Source organism: Pan troglodytes, chromosome 2, assembly GCF_028858775.2.
Source record: "Pan troglodytes isolate AG18354 chromosome 2, NHGRI_mPanTro3-v2.0_pri, whole genome shotgun sequence".
Lineage (NCBI taxonomy): Eukaryota > Metazoa > Chordata > Mammalia > Primates > Hominidae > Pan > Pan troglodytes.
This window is the reverse complement of record NC_086015.1, coordinates 75,057,239-75,071,581: the sequence shown is the minus strand read 5'-3', so window position 1 is coordinate 75,071,581 and position 14,343 is coordinate 75,057,239. Positions and strand designations below refer to the sequence as shown.

At 43.6% G+C, this 14,343-nt stretch overlaps 1 protein-coding gene across 29 annotated transcripts in view; it reads left to right on the top strand.

Annotated features, from left to right (window-relative positions):
- Positions 1–14,343, top strand: part of FOXP1 (forkhead box P1) — a 629,627-nt gene that overhangs the window by 506,255 nt on the left and 109,029 nt on the right. The window contains exon 1 of one of the 29 annotated variants that reach the window (XM_063806007.1): positions 263–14,144. The exons of 27 other annotated variants lie outside the window; for them this stretch is intronic. The gene's annotated coding sequence lies outside the window, so the exon portion shown is untranslated. Of the gene's footprint in view, positions 1–262; positions 14,145–14,343 lie in introns of those variants that run through there. One more of the 29 variants, XM_054682061.1, reaches the window with a different exon arrangement.

Sequence of the window (14,343 nt, the reverse complement as noted above, 5' to 3'; positions counted from 1 at the left end):
GAACAAAGTCTCAGCAGGCTGAAGTTCTCAATCAAAATGAAAAAAAGATCGTTAATGGGCATGAATGCAAAGCCCATACCATGGTACTAGTGTAGAGTGAAGAGCTCTAACTTAACAGCAGTTCATGTGACAATTAGTGAGGAATGATTGTAACACCAGTAGGAGCCAGTTGAGACCTAGGTGGGGGGCAGGGGCAAAGAATTCAGACTGTATTAATAGAATAATGAGGAGTTGGGCTGCTGTCCTCCTCTGGACTAGAGGGGCAGACACCTGTCCCACCATGCTCATTTCTGCGCACTCTATTTGGAGGGGCGCAGGGGCAAGACAGAGTGGGTGGCCTTGCCTGTCACTTACCAAATACTGGCTACATGCTTTAAACAAAACCAGAACCTATTTAGGACTTTAGCAGGAAGGGGCAAAACCGAACCGTGAGTGGGCGTGGTAGGAAGTGGGGGAGTTGTTATAGTGCAGGAGTTCCATAGCATCCACTGGTGGGATGAACTTGGTTCTTAAGTCTGCAGTTCCCAGAATCCAGGTAACGAAAGAGAAGCAAAGGTCACACTAGCTCTTGTGCTTCCAAGGAGAAGGGTTAAAGTTGCCACTATTTATGACTAGTGGCTCCAATGAAGTCTGGGCTGCAGCCTTCCTGTGGGTCTTTCCTCGTCCTCCTCTTTCTTAGCTGCATCAGTGAAGAGCCTTTGGAGGCAAAACAAAATGAAGTGGAAGCTCCTTGGGCAACGTTATCTAGTTGCAGGATGTGCTGGTATTGGTAGCAGTTTAGAAAAACTGCTTTTCGTGCCCTTCCAGTCTTATGTCCATTCAGAAGGATTCTTTTCATTTAACAAAATTTAGCAAGAGAAGTGAAAAACAGATGATTTTTTAAAACCCTGGAATAGCTGTCTACCTTTAGTAGGTACAGTTTTATTAGGGTAAGTCATTCAAGTTTACTCACAGCCATAAAATGACATTTATTATTTGTGTAATCTCTGAATCATGGTTTGTACCCAGCTTTGTTTTGTTTTTTAATTTTCGAAGAGTCTAATCATTGATTGCTGTGTACAAATGCACTTTTTGCATGTGATGAGGTCACTCAGTCATAAAATTGTCATCAAAAGATTTTAGTCCCTAAACATGGCAATATAGGGATGCTTCTCATTGAATATTCATCTTACCTATAGAGATGCTATTATTTAGCAAGGACTTAGTTACTTTTTCCTTAACACTTTGTGAAATGCACCACAGGTGGAGAAAGAAGAAAGAGCACACAATTCATCTCTCAGAGCTTACGGTTTAGAGAAAATATACAGAGGAGGCCGGGCGGGGTGGCTCATGCCTGTAATCCCAGCACTTTGGGAGGCCAAGGGAGGCGGATCACCTGAGGTCAGGAGTTCGAGAGCAGCCTGACAGACATGGAGAAACCCTGTCTCTACTAAAAATACAAAATTAGCCAAGCGTGATGGCGCGTGCCTATAATCGCAATTACGCGGGAGGCCGAAACAGGAGAATTGCTGGAACCCGGGAGGTGGAGGTTGCGGTGAGCCGAGATCACGCCATTGCACTCCAGCCTGGGCAACAAGAGTGAAACTCCATCTCAAAAAAAAAAAAAAAATATGCACAGGAAACATAAATGCTTCTCAGGAGGGGAGGAAGTGAGAGGGGAGTAAGGCAAAGAAGAGAAAATAGAAAACATTCATTTGTTGGTTTATTCATTTGTTTATAAATTCATGAAATCTTTGTTGACGAGCGGTATGTACAGGGTTATGTACAACGGCGTTTGATGAGCTAGTTCAGTATGTAATGGAATGATGAAGTGACTAGCACAGAGAGTGAATGCTGTAGGAAGTCAGGGAAGTGGGAACACCCCAAATTTAGTGCCATGGTTGGGAAGATGGCTAGGTTGGTGACCTCTTCTCCTCGTGTGTATGTGCGTTCCTGTTAAAAAGGATAATTTTGCCTAACAGAGGAATACTTTTTGTTTAGACTTGGCTCCTTTTCATGACATTCAGTTTCACTGTACTATAAACAGGTCTTTAGCTGTCTTTCCCCCACTCGCCACTTAGTTCATAAGGAACAAGTAAATAAAAATTAACAAGAGCTACCTTCACTCCAGTACAGCGAGGCTGCCTTAGGAGAGAGTGCACTAAAAAGAGGCCTCAGGGTTCAGGGATTGACACCTTGCTGCAGAATGGGAGTGACACGTGAAAGGTCAGTGGTAGCCTTGACTATGCCGTTTTTGTTAGAGTTCTATTTCCTCTTCTAGACATCTAAGAAGGATTAGCATACAAGGCCTTGATGTTTTAGAAGTTTGCCCCTGCTTGGATGTGAGCTCTCTTCAAGCTTTGTTCTACTTAATTGTATAATAAGATAACTATGTCTGATGTGATATTATTTAAACACTTGATGACTGAAATATCTAACCCATGAGCCCATGCTCCATAACTTTATGTGTTCCCAATCCCTGTGTGAATGTTAGATTAGCCCTTCAAAAAATCCAGAGACATATTAGAGATCCAGTGACTCAAACCTCTCTGGCTTAGAAGCTTAGCAATCACAGTTGAGAGCGTGCCAGGATAGGAGTAAAGAACACCAAACTCTGCTAACTTGGAGGAAAACTATGTATGTGTGTTTGACCCAGCTGAGGTCAAGGCTGGATGAGATCATGTTAATCATGGCCATGACATGGATAAAGAAGAACAGAGACCATGCTCAAAACAGGAAGAAGGAGAAGAGGAAGGGATAAGTAACTTTTTGAGATAGGAAATACAGGTGAAATTGAGAAAAAGGAGAAAAACTATTCATCTCAAAGGAAGGGAGCTGGAGCATGAATTATAATCACCCCAGCCACACCAAATCCTTCACATTCTCTGGTATTCTGACTCATGTTGTCTGCCATATGAATGTTGGCATGTGCCATTCCAGTAGCTCAGATGCCCTTCCCGGTCCTGACTGCGCATCTCCCTACGGCAGAGCATTATCCTTTCATCTTCAGCATAAGTCTTGTCTTATTCTAGAAGTTCCCTTTTCCCCCTGAGGCCAAGGTAGGAGCCCTTCTTTTCTGATGTCTGCGTATTTACGTATTTGTTAATTCAGCAAATGATCAAATGATGGTAAGAAAAGAAAAGAGATTTCCATTTCTTCCTTCGAGTTAGTTGGGTATTGGGAACTTGAAAAATAATCTTAAAGTCAGCCTGTTAAACCATGATGCTATTTGGGTGCAAGCTGAGCCCTCTCTGGAGCCAGGGTGGCTTGGGACTACATTGAAAGCCAGCCTTTCTGGAGACAGGCTCCACCGTGAGTAACAAAACATCGAAAAAATATAGGCCGAAGATTCCATAAATTAGGTCTCATGTTGGTCAACCTACAGTTCATTGTTCTTGACACTTGGGGCAGAGACCCCTCCTTAGAATATCTCAGCAGGGCCTGGCACAATGGCTCACTCCTGTAATCCCAGCACTTTGGGAGGCTAAGGCAGGAAGATCACTTGAGCCCAGGAGTTCGAGACCAGCCTAGGCAACATACAGAGTCCCCATCCCTACAAAAAAGAAAAATAAAAAATTAGCCAGGCCTGGTGGTTCATACCTGTGGTCCCAGCTACTGGGGAGGCTAAGGCAGGAGGATCCTTTGAGCCCAGGAGGTTGAGGCTGCAGTGAGTCATAATTGTGCACTCCAGTCTGGGTGACAGAGTTAGACCCTATTTGTTTAAAAAAAAAAAAAAAAACCCAGTGGGTCCTTGAGAGCTCAGTGTTTAGCAAATCACCATACTCCTTCACCAAATGCAAGTGATGAACTGGCTGGGGTATGTAGCACACCACAACCTAGAGATTTGAGTGGGACTGCTATTTTGCCTCTTGTAGATGATTCTTGGTCTAGTGACCCTGGTTAAAAAACAAAACAACCAAATGTCTTCTTCCATTGTTTGGCTGAAGGATCTGCCACTGCTGAGTTAAATTTTGGAGTGAGGATCAACAGTACCTACAGCACAAAAAAATAAGAAGTCTAAGAAACTAAAATAAGTTTTGGATTCTGTAATTTCATTATAGCAAAAGGAAGAAATTGAAGGAAAAGTGGTATGTAGTAATAGTAATAATGATACGTTAGGAAGCATTTTAAGTGCTTACTGTGTGCCAGCCACTGATCTGTTTTATCTCATTTAAACCTTGTGTGGGTGAAGTACTAAGATTAGTTCTTTTTTATAGATGAGGAAACTGAAGTCTGTAGAAACTAGCAATTTACTAAATGTACAGCCAGAGAATAGTACCACCAGGATCAGAACCGATGGCAGTGTCTCTCCAGAGTCACCATGCTGAATTCTCTCCTTGCCTTTTATGATTAGAGACCAAATAAGCTCCACCACCCTGATGTTTCATGTTTACATCTGAGACACTGTGTATTACCAGGAGAACTCAGGCACTGAGGCTGCTGGCCTCTGCCTGGTGCTCAGTCATGTGTCGGAAGGAGATGAGAGAAGATCATCGGTGTCTGTCTGTCTGTCTCTCTTTCCAGCAGTGGAGATGGGAGTATAAGAAACTGCTTAATCAAGGAGAAGTAACTCAAAAAGAATGCATGAGCCCCTGGTCTCTCTCCCTCGATGTTCCCACTCCCACATCCAGCCAGCCCAGTTGTGGGTTGTCACTGTGGATTCCTGTAAGAATCAAAGAGGACATCAGAATTTTAACTTTGTGTTATTTTAGCTTCCATTCATGCTGACTAATCGGTGACACTTGGTCACATTTATTTTCCATGGGAGTAAGACTGAACCAGCCTCTTTTTTCTTCCAGGCCTAGTTTTACCCCCAAGCCTAGTCTCCAGATTGGCATATGGGATTAGAAGCCTTGTTTTGGAGTCATTCAAGTCTCAACACCCCACTGACCGGCTTCAAGATACTGATTAAATAATTTAAGCTGGCCATGTGCAGTGACTCAACGCCTGTAATCCCAGTACTTTGGAAGGCCTATGTGGGTGAATCACCTGAGATTAGGAGTTTGAGACCAGCCTGGCCGATAGGATGAAACCCTGTCTCTACTGAAAATACAAAAATTAGCCGGGCGTGGAGGCAGGCACCTGTAGTCCCAGCTACTGGGGAGGCTGAGGCAGAAGAATCGCTTGAACCCGGAGGCAGAAGTTGCAGTGAGCCAAGATCGCACCACTGCACTCCAGCCTGCATGAGAGAGCAAGATGCCATTTCAAAATAATAATAATGTAAGCTCTTAGAGCCTCAGTTTATCTGTCTGTTAAGTGGGCACAATAATACCTACTTCATCGGGTTGTTTGGAGGATTAAGCACTTCTATAGGAAATGCGAAATGCATCACACATTCCCATAAGTACTGCTGTATTTCTCAGCCATCTTGTTACCAGGCACCAAGCCTTCCCTCATTTTCCCTTTCTTTGTCAAATCCTGTGCCAGGGTCACAGTACGTGCTTCCCAGTTTGTGATTGGTGGCTTCTTTAGAGGATTTCCTGCACCTCCCTGTTCATGAGTGGCTCTGGTCCTTGTTATCTTAGCATTGTCTCAAAGTTGCCCAAGCTCTGTAACCAGCAAACGAAGAGGGTCCCTAATGCAAGAGACTGAGCCCTGGAGGACACAGTCACATCCCAGCTCTTCCATTCACCAGCCAAAGGACCTCAGAGGAGTCCCCCAACTGTGAACAACATTGGAGGGTTTGCTAGACACTGTGTGCTTGCGATACATTGGATCAAATATTCACACCAATGCTCTCAAATCAGGAGACATTAATTTAGAAGTTGACACCCCCTCAGAAAATAATAACAGAAACATCTATCTACTCTGAGGCAGATAATCATTCCCACTTTACAAATGAGGAAATGCAGATAATATAAACTTTTGTGACTCACCTACATTGCTGATGAGTAACAAATACTGGATTCAAACTCACATCTCTTCTGCTTCAAACTCCAGGTAGCCTTCTCTATGTGCAGTGGAGGTTATAGGATTCTTGTTTCATAGGTTGTCGTAAGAATGTTGACAGGGCTTTGCAGACTTCAGAGATAAGGGGGATTGCTGTTGCTGCTGTTAAAATATAAGCCCCAAGGCAGGAAGAGGTCAGGATTCACATGAGGTATAGAGAAGGGTGTAAGCAGAGAACAAAGTTAGAGGGAAGAATAAGTTAGTAGCCCAGTGGGATGGGTGAATGGATGAAAAAGGGTGTCAGAGAACAGTTAACCACAGCGCGCCCTGATTTCAAAGGTCTGGCCTGTTGGGTTGTGACATTACATAGATGTGTTCTGACCCATCTCAAAAATTGGACATCGCTGAATTTAATTAAGATCAATTAGACATTCCTCCTATTGTTCAAACACACAATGCCTTATTTGTTTGAAAAGAGGGAAGTTCTGTATGACCTGAAAGCTTCCTGCTTCATCTACTGCTTTTCCTCATGAAGGATGAAATGCCATTTGAAATAATAAAAAATAAATAATTGGCCTGCAGGCTAGACTACATTTCTGTACGCATTTTCTCGAGACTTCATTAAACTGTTAATACAAAAGGGGTCTGATGTCTCTGTGAGATTACTCTTTCTTCCAAATGTCCCTTGCAATCCAATCTAAACCTTAGCTGTGGCTTCAATCTGAGATGGAAAAGGCACCCCCTATCAGTAGCAGCCACCTGATGCTTAAAACTCATTTCTCCTTTCCAATATGCAACCAACAGAAGCAAGCAAGTGGTTTGGGAGGCTGGGTTGGATATTCAGAAATCTTTTTTGGTGAAAGCAGGCATCGTTGAAATAAAAGAACCAAAGTGGTTAAGGAAGAGGATGAAAAAGTCACAAGCACAAAAAAACATAAATATGTTTAGAAGTCAAGTTGTTTTAGAGTCTTCATCTGACCCCCCTCAACTAAATCCACCAAGTCTTAAAGCATGTATGTGACTTACTGTATGTACTACAAGTTGTTGATGTTTCATAGGGCTTATGACCTAGAGAATGTCCCAGTAAAGGTTTTGGGTTGTTTCCCAAAAAACATTTTTTTGGTTGTTGTTCCCTAACTCATTGTAGACATGACAGTGTTCGAGATTATTGAGCATTGAAATCCTATTTATAATTTTAATCCATATTTCTGGTGGTTCTGGTTTCATTCATTCATTCATTGTAGAGATGGGGTCTCATTCTTGTTGCCCAGGCTGTGGAGTACAGTGCAATGACGTGATCAGGGCTCACTGCAACCTCAACCTCCAGGGCTCAAGCGATCCTCCTGCCTCAGCCTCCGGAGTAGCTAGGACTACAGATGCATGCCATGCCTGGCTAATTTTTAAAAATATTTTAGAGACAGGGTCTTGCTACATTGCCCTAGTTGGTCTTGAACTCCTGGCCCCAAGTGATCCTCCTCTCTCGGCCTCCTGAGTCAGTGGGATTACAGGCATGAGTCACTGCACCCAGCCCTATTTCTGGTAGTTTTACATAGGATCCTAATTGTAAGCAGAAAATACCTAGAGATTAGTCCTTTGCTAATGTGAAATGTGCACTTGGTACATGATAGGTGTAAGGATACCAGTAATGATAGCTGTTGTTGTTGTTGTTGTTGTTGTTGTTGTTGTTGTTGTTAAACTACAGAGGCTGGGCGCAGTGGCTCACGCCTGTAATCCCAGCACCTTGGGAGGCTGAAGCAGGCGGATCACCTGAGGTGTCGGGAGTTTGAGACCAGTCTGGGCAACATGGTGAAACACCGTCTCTACTAAAAATACAAAAATTAGCCATGCGTGGTGGCAGGTGCCTGTAATCCCAGCTATTTGGGAGGCTGAGGCAGGATAATCGCTTGAACACAGGGGGCGGAGGTTGCAGTGAGCCAAGATGCGCCATTGCACTCCAGGCTGGGTGACAAGAGCGAGACTCCATCTCAAAAAAGAAAAAAAGAAATTACAGAGAGATCTCATCCATCTTCCTCTTTGTTTAGCTGAAATGTGCAGGCGCAGAGAGATGACGTGACTTGCCCACAATCACACTATTATTCCTGACAAAGTCATTAATAGAATCCTAAGTCACATGTAGTACTCCTGTACTATCTCAGAGTTAAACAGCCTGCTTGAGGCCTCTGTGGACTAGAAAAGATGTGCTGACCGCTTCAGCGGCCTGTAGATGAGCCCCAGTACTTGGAGCTGTCTGGAAACTACATGAACCGTCAAAGACTGGAAAGTGGAGACACCCAGGGTTGCTCACCTGGATGCGTGTGTCAGATTCCATTCCTGAGTTCTTAAACACACCCTCTGTTCTCAACCTCCCTCTCCCACCCGCTCCCCACTAGAACTGGCCTTACAACCTTTTTTTCTAGAAAAGGAGACAAACCTTGAGACTTTTATATGGTCACTCTTAAAGACAGGGTGTGAGTGTCTGTGTAATTGGTGACTATTAAGGAAAGAAAAGCAAGCCATAGCGAGCGCAGAGCCCCGGAAAATGTTTTCTGTGTAACAGCTTCTATGCCGCACAGTGTGGAAGGCAATTATCTTGGAGGGGATTCCACAGCCCTGTGCCGGCTTCCCCGGTGTAAGATTTATTGTCGGCTGGATTGGGTGTTCTTTATAAGAGCATTTACTCGGCATCTAAAGCGCTGTCAAGAGTGCTACTTCCTGAATGCTTTTGAGGTTGCAACTGCTAAGCTTCATTTTCCCGTCTTGGAGATATATTTTTGAAATGGTATGCAGGGATTTGTACAGGCCTTGTGCTTCCCATTGACACTGACAGGAGTTGCACTGTTAAACCCCAGCACGCTGCTGCAGAAATTTACCCCCTAATGCCCAGAGCCCTCCTTCAGCTGGGAGTCTGGCCCACACGTGCGCGGAGGGTTCCCGTAGCAGGGGAGAGGGCCCGAGAGTGCCCTTGTTTTGTGTAAATCCTACCAGCTAATCAGTCTCAAAGTTGACTGTTTTCTTACTGAAACAAAGGATAAGCAAGTACTCTTCTTTTGCTTTTTCTCTTCCGTTTTTTGGATCTTAGGAATGCCAGAAGAAAACTCGAACTGCGAGTCAGCCAAATATACTGTATCGTGAAACCTTAGGGACCACTGAAATGGGAACAGTGGCCCATTACTGCTAAGAAGGTGTTTTATTGAAAATGCGCCGACATGCTCTCCCCGGAGAGTGAGCAAAAGAAGGCAAGATGCCCAACAGTAATACAGGTTGTTCTCTTAGGCGAGCTAAAATATCGAGTTTGGCACTCCCCTGCTGTGAGCGAGGAGGCAATAGAATAGACGAATGTGCATTTTTACATTAAAAGTGCCATATTTCACTAGGGGTGTCCCCCTTTCTCCCCCCATTTTGTTTAAATGTCTTAATTTATATATTCCAGTTAATAGTTCATTTCATGTCCTTTGTCTGTCTGGCTTTAAAAGTTGTCTTTTGAATAAGTTGAAGTAGTCAAAATTTCCTAATCCTGGCAGGCTTGCCAGCAGAGGGCAGGCGTAAAGAAGGTTTTGACATGAGGGTGTGTCAACCTAGGGTCAGAGGAGGGTGGTGTGTTGCATGGGAGGAAGATGTGTGAGCATTGTTCTGAGGGCAGGATGGGACACGCTCCCTTTGCCTCTTTGCAGGCCTGCTGCACACCACAGATCTCTGGAAAAGCTGACTGTACTAAATAAAGGTGGTCAGTTGCCTTTATCTGATATTCAGCGATTTCTACATAATTAAACGTTAAAAAAAATTAAAATGTAATTTCATTCCCCAAGAGCCATCTTTTCTTTCCCCTTCAGTGCCCCATTTCTGGTTATGCTTAAAAATCGAGGGTTTGCCTGTGGGTGGGCCAAAAATACTGTCACTCTTCGGGAGGGAAATAACAAATTACACTTGGTGGTGGTGGTGGCAGTGATGTTTTCCCCCCGATATCTGAAGGGTACAGCACTTTGGGACATGCTCTACTGCCCCAAAACATGTACCTTTTCAAGAACTTTTGCACACTTCAGTGTAATCTGTTCTAACCCCATGGCATAAGCAGTCCATTAACAAATTTTACATTATGTTAAAACAGGGGATTATAGTTTTATCATAAATGAGAGAGGGTAATTTATTACTGTCAAATGCAGAGTTAGGAAAGGATGTTGTCATTTTTCTTTTCTGTCATGATTTTGTTTACCTCTGATGCTTATGAATGCTTTTAGAGTAAGGGATTTGTTTTTAGGTTGATGTTTTCCATAGCTCATCATACTTATAAGTCACCTGAATGTTGACATGTCACACTGTGTATATACAAATTAACCAGAAGCAATGGCATTATAAAATGTTGCATTACATGAAAATGCAAATGGCAATTTGGAAGATGCATTAAGGGGAATTTAAACTCCTATGGAACAGTGAGAACTCAGCATTTTCCCTTGGCCAAACTTGCAGGCACAGAAGAAAAAGAACATAATTAGCTTCATTGTCAACATACGCGTAACAGTGACATAAACAATATCAATATGGAGCTAACTGCCTTAGCTCCCTGTAGATGGATGATGTATTAATTTATATTTTTAAGTCAAAGCACTGCTTAAATCAAGACAGAATGGTAGTTCCTTGGAGACAGATCCCCAGATCTCAGGAATGGGACATTGCTGTTGCAATTTAGTAACTCTAATTGGCTGCCCCATTGCCATTCTTTGGAGAAATACTTAAAGCAGTCCTCATTCTGGGGAGGCGCGCTTCCCTGAGTAGGCCATCAGGCATGTTACTGGGCTTACATTTTGTATTCCTGTTGCTTTAGCTTTTTCTCTCCAGCAATGGAATCAGTTGGTTGAATCTCTTTAAGTTCTGTCATTTCAGAATATGTCCTGGATACTCCATTAAATTAATTGGAAAGGGGAAAGAAAATGTGTGTTGTGTTAACACAAGTGTTGTTCAGAAGAAGACAGCAAACTTGAATTAAGGTTTTGGCCTCTGATCACACAGTTGATTTTTCACCCCATGCTCGTATCCTTTCTCTAGTTATTTCCAAGCAGCTTCTGGCAAAGCAGGCCTTTCCTTGGAACTGAGGACCACGTGGGCCAGGGACCATTGCTGTATCTGCCTCACCACAGGGCCATTCATCAGTGTATGGAATGATGTCCTGAGGAGACGCTCCTCCTGACTCTTTCTTTAATACATCTTATCTCCATTCTCAGCTCTGAATGGGCAGTAAAACCTTTCACTTTCTTCTGTGTTCAAGGCTAAGGCTCAGCAGAACCAAATATAATACATGATTTTAGTCCCAGGTGTGTTATTTGGTGGTTAGAGTTTGGTGTGGGATCATAGTAATCTGTTCTTAAGTGCACAGCCAGCTGCACAATGGACTCATTTAGCAACTGACAGGTTTCTTAATATGTGGTGTTTGAACAAGAGCTGTATCTGTTGTGGGTGTTAGGATGTGGGCATCAAAAATATTTTTAAAGTATGGTATTTAGCATTTCCTTTACTCTTCCTTAAACGTTGGCTTACCCCTCAATATCCCCTCCCCCCCACCACAGGTATTCATTTTATATTATTATGGCTTCTCTTTTTCTATAATTATCCAGTATCTGCTTCCTCTTGGAAGCCTGTAGTATGTTTTATTTTTTTATTTAATTTTTTATTTTTTAAGACAGTTTCTTGCTCTGTTGCCTAGGCTGGAGTGCAGTGGTGCGATCACAGCTTGCTGCAGCCTTGAACTTCTGGTCTCCAAGTGATCCTGCCACCTCAGTCTCCCAAGTTGTTGGGACTATAGGCATGCACCATCACACGTGGCTAATTGTGTGTGTGTGTGTGTGTGTGTGTGTGTGTGTGTGTGTATTTTTGGAGACGGAGTCCCACTGTTTTGCCCAGGGTGGTCTCAAACCTCAAAGCAGTCTTCCTGCCTTGGCCTCCCAAAGTGCTGGGATTATGAGTATGAGCCACTGCACCTGGCCATGTTTAATTCTTGGGAGAAATCACTTTGCTTTTCTAAGCCTCAGTTTCCTCCTCTGTACAATGAGGGCTGGAATTTGTGTTCAGATTATGACAACTGCATGAGACTGTTAAAACACCCACAATCCAAAATTTTTTTGTTGGCCTTTCTTATTCAGCTTTTCTAAAATGACCTGGTGCTCACAGTGATTAATAAATGGTTTTAACGAAGTCTTCTGAGTTACTATTGGTTTTAACATTTTATATTATATTCCACTTATGGAAGTTCCAGTTCTTCCTGAATCCCAAACACAGGGCAAGTACACAGGACCACAGGAGTTTAGAATTAACCAAAGTGGCCTGGGCATATGTAGTTTATCCAGGTTTATCACTGATGGGACATTTCCTTGCCCAGAAGTAGTCTCTGAGTCACCGTATCATCTGTCTGTCTGGAGACAGGGCGAGATGGGCTCCAGGTGGCTTCTAAGTTAGTATGCCAAGCCATTTCCCTCTCTCTTTTGTCACCTCCCCCTTACCCAAACCATCAGCCTTTAAATGCCACCTCCCCAGTGGGCCTTCCCAGACCCCTCCTCCTAGTGATCTCCTCCTTCTTTGTGGTCCCATGGTGCTTACAGCCACCACTGTGCAATTTAGTACTTGAGTAAGCACTGCATTGCATCACTCTCTAATTATTTTGTTTAAGGCTTGTCTCCACAGCTGGGTCATGAGCGTCTGTAATGTTTTTTGTTTGCTTGTTTATTGTTTGTTTTGATGCACCTGGAGACTATTAGCTGATAAACACTGACCTGCAAAGGAGTTAGTCCACCTTCTAAGAGCATGCATGAGTTTTATGGATGCCTCATGAAGAACTTAGTTTCTAAAATAAAAACACATTGCATATTCAAAGTACATCCCAGTTTTTGTTTATAAACATTAAAACTCAATTTTAATACTTTGGGAAAAAGAAAGTCACTTAGGCGTTTTGAAATGATTCTTTCCACTTTCTCCCTGTACATTGGTTGGAGAGCACTTCCTTTATTTTTATTTCCTGCCGTTGGGGCTCTCTGCCAGCCCCTCCGGAAAGAGCACCTTTTCTCTTTAAGAGTCAGAACTCTACTGATAGTCGGGGGACTTTCTGGCAGATTTAAGGCCCTTCTACCCCGCAGAAGAGCCCTTGGTTCTCTGTTGAATATTCATGAGAGGGTGGGGTCACATTTTGTGACCTGAAAAAATCCCATTAATAAATTTGGTATCTGACACAAAAACACTTTAGGGTGAAGAGCGATCTGCGCTGTGCCCATTTAACATCTGATCATACGTTGATGGTCACTTCGCGCTTGTCTCTTTTACAGCCAGAGTAAAGAGGGAATTGTCTGCTCCCCGCTGACCCTGTTGAAATTCAGGCATTTGCTTGATTGGAAATATTACCAATGTTCTTTCTGGTCTGTAGTAACCTGCATTTAATACACTTCACATCAAAATGTACTTTCAAGTAAAACTCCTGGGATTACTGGGTCAGATTTTGTTGCCTTTTTTTTTTTTTTTTTTTTTTTTGAAGGCAAATAGGTATTCATTGATGTCACACTATTCCTTTTCCTCTAATATTTTGAGAAAAAGAATAAAAATGTGTGTGGGGATTTTTGTGTGTGTGTGTGTCTTTAAAAAACATACAGGCCAGGAAGTTTTTCTCCAAGTTTGAAGGTGGTAAATAGGTGATTTTTTAGAGTCGCCGAAATGGACTAGATTAACCTGACGCTTAAGTCGTGTCAGTTGAACCAACAAAGTTTAGCACATTGTTGACTTTTTTAAAAAACACTATACTCAGCTTTCAATAGCCTGAAAGAGCAGTGACTATTTCTAATAGAGAAGGTCATCCTAAAGTGCTTATTGAGAGTAGCTTTTGTTGTTGCTATTGTTGTATAAATAAGAAAGGAATTTAAAGAATTATTTCTTAGCAAACGTGTGGCAGATGCTTTCTTCGGCAGCTGTCGTTCTAGAGGGGAAGTCGCCTGGTTCAGCGACGAGGCACGTTTGGTTGTTATTTATTTCCACCCCGCGTCGGCTTAGTTTTCCTCGGTGCGCACTGGCACACTTTGGCGAGACCGACTCTGGGAAAGAAAGGGGTGTGGGGAGGCCAAGGCTCTGTGAAACCCCCGACGTGAAGCGAAAGTTCTCCTCCCAGGGCGGTTTTCGAGGAAAAGCGCTTTTCTGCGCTGCCTGGGAGACCTGCGTACCCTCCCGAAGCCGAACAGTTGCTCGGAGCAGTCGGCTTGGCGCCGCGAGCGCCGGGTGCCCCTCTTCGGCCTCCCGGGTTTCTCGGAAAGGTTAGGACAACTCTTTGTCAGTTTCAAAGACGAAACAAACACGCCGCCCCGCCGGCAGCCCCGGCCCCGCAGAGCCCCGGCCAGAGGGAGCGGTGCGCGCCGAGCCCGGCCGACCCAGACGTCAGCCGGAGGCGGGTCACCGGGTTAACAGCTATTAAGTGGAGTTGCTCTCCAGACAAAAGCAGGGTGGCACCCGAGC